The sequence below is a fragment of the Schistocerca nitens genome, chromosome 12 (assembly GCF_023898315.1).
Source record: "Schistocerca nitens isolate TAMUIC-IGC-003100 chromosome 12, iqSchNite1.1, whole genome shotgun sequence".
Classification (NCBI taxonomy): domain Eukaryota; kingdom Metazoa; phylum Arthropoda; class Insecta; order Orthoptera; family Acrididae; genus Schistocerca; species Schistocerca nitens.
The window spans coordinates 147,150,056-147,152,164 of record NC_064625.1 but is presented as its reverse complement, the minus strand read 5'-3'; the positions used below and the strand labels follow the sequence as shown (position 1 = coordinate 147,152,164).

At 44.8% G+C, this 2,109-nt stretch overlaps 1 pseudogene; it reads right to left on the bottom strand.

Annotated features, from left to right (window-relative positions):
- Positions 1 to 616: 616 nt before the first annotated feature.
- On the bottom strand, positions 617 to 734 carry LOC126215544 (5S ribosomal RNA; annotated as a pseudogene).
- Positions 735 to 2,109: the final 1,375 nt, after the last annotated feature.

The window sequence follows — 2,109 nt, the reverse complement described above, 5'->3', positions numbered from 1 at the left end:
TTATTGCCGTTTCAAATATACCGGTCATTTTTGAAACACCCTGTAGTAGTGGGTAGTCTGAGCAGCAATGTTGACCACAGTGCTGTGATGGTATAATGTTAGCCAGCACAGTAGCTCAACGTGTTCAGTCATAGGTTACGCCGTCCTCTGAAATAAAGAAATGAGGTAATGGAACGACGATGAATTTGAACAAGCGTCGTGGGACGCCCGCCTCGAACAAATAGAACGAACAAAAAAAATTAAAAATATAAATGATCAGTATTCCTGCGTAGTAAGTTTCTTCAGTTTCCGTAATTATCGTAGAACAAGATGAAACTTAAATGTCTCATGTACAATTAAATTATAATTTTTTTCCTGTGTTGTCGATGCAGTTTTACGTATTGCTATCGATCTCAAATACTGTGTAGAATCGTGGCTAAGAGTGCAGGTGCATCCGCTCCGTCTTCAGGCCGCAATTGTCCCATCGGGACCATCCGACCGCCGTGTCATCCTCAGAGGAGGATGCGGATAGGAGGGGCGTGTGGTCAGCACACCGCTCTCCCGGCCGTTATGATGGTTTTCTTTGACCGGAGCCGCTACTCAGTTGGCGTCACGAGGCTGAGTGCACCCCGAAAAATGGCAACAGCGCATGGCGGCCCGGACGGTCAACCATCCAAGTGCCGGCCACGCCCGACAGCGCTTAACTTCGGTGATCTGACGGGAACCGGTGTATCCACTGCGGCAAGGCCGTTGCCTAGTGCGGGTACAGTATGTCAAAATTCAGTGTAACTGCGTAAGGCCGGTATCGCACTGTCAATTTCTTTGGCAAAGTTGATTTGTCAAATATTTATGTCAGAGAAGTTTGATGGTGTAATAGGGCACTTTGTCAAATCTCGTCTGTCGTCAAATAAATTTAATCAAATCTAGGGCCTCGCTGTAGATTTGATCACAAAAGTCGCTTGTATTCTGTTCACTACAATGTGACATGTTACCACGTGGAGCGCTAGCATCGCTGCAGCGTTCCGTCATCTGCAGTGTGTTTATAAACATGGCTGGTAAATACAATTGGTGTGTACCGTCAGCTACAAAATTAATAGAGATGTTTGAAGCTGATGAGACGCTTTACAACGTGAGGCACCCTGAATAAAAAAAAGGTTAAGAAGATTGGAGCCGCGCGGGATTAGCCGAGGGGTTTAGGGCGCTGCAGTCATGGACTGTGCGGCTGGTCCCGGCGGAGGTTCGAGTCCTCCTTCGGGCATGGGATAGGATAGTTTAGGTTAAGTAGTGTATAAGCTTAGGGACTGGTGACCTTAGCAGTTAAGTCCCATAAGATTTCATACACATTTGAACTTTTTTTTTTTTTTTTTAAAAAAAAGATTGGACCCCTACCTAACCTAATGTTACCTAACCTAACTCTCTCCTGTAGCAAGGAATCGGAGTATTACAGTGAGCCTGTCTTCTGCAGATGTAGCAGCTCTTAAGTGAGTATTGTGCTTTATGATACGAAGATACACTTCACTGAGCACATACGGAAATGTATGCTCATCCGTACGACTTGACGTCCTCCACTACAAGCTCACATAACAAGTTTTTGTTGAATGCTTTTATCGTCTCGTCATAAAACACACGGCTTCGCCCAGGTACGTTTCCTTTTTTTTCCCCCACTTCTCTCCACATGTGCACACAGTGCAATTGTGGTACATGCAACTGCTGCGGTTAATAAATTGTTGTTGTTAGCCATCTTGAAATTTGACGAAAAATGTGATGACAGTGTAATACACGTTTTTAGCACCACGTCAAAGATCTTTGTCAAATAATTTTAACGAATATTTGATCATACCTTTGATCAAATCTTTGACAAAGAAATTTGGTAGTGTAATGCTGGCCTAACCAAATAGTCAGCGAAATGTTTTGCATTACGGCGAGATTAGCGGTTTCGATGGGGGGCGTTTACTTTAGGAAACTCTCCACCCAGCAGCAGAGGCGGATCGCAGTTAGAGAAGTGGTCCCTTTGACTCCTCACAGTCGATGGCATTATGTCTGCTAATGCACCCTGATTAGTACCAATGAAATTAGGACTGCTGGCGCCGAGGAAAGAGGCAGAAGGGGCTTCAAAAGAAAAGGATCCAG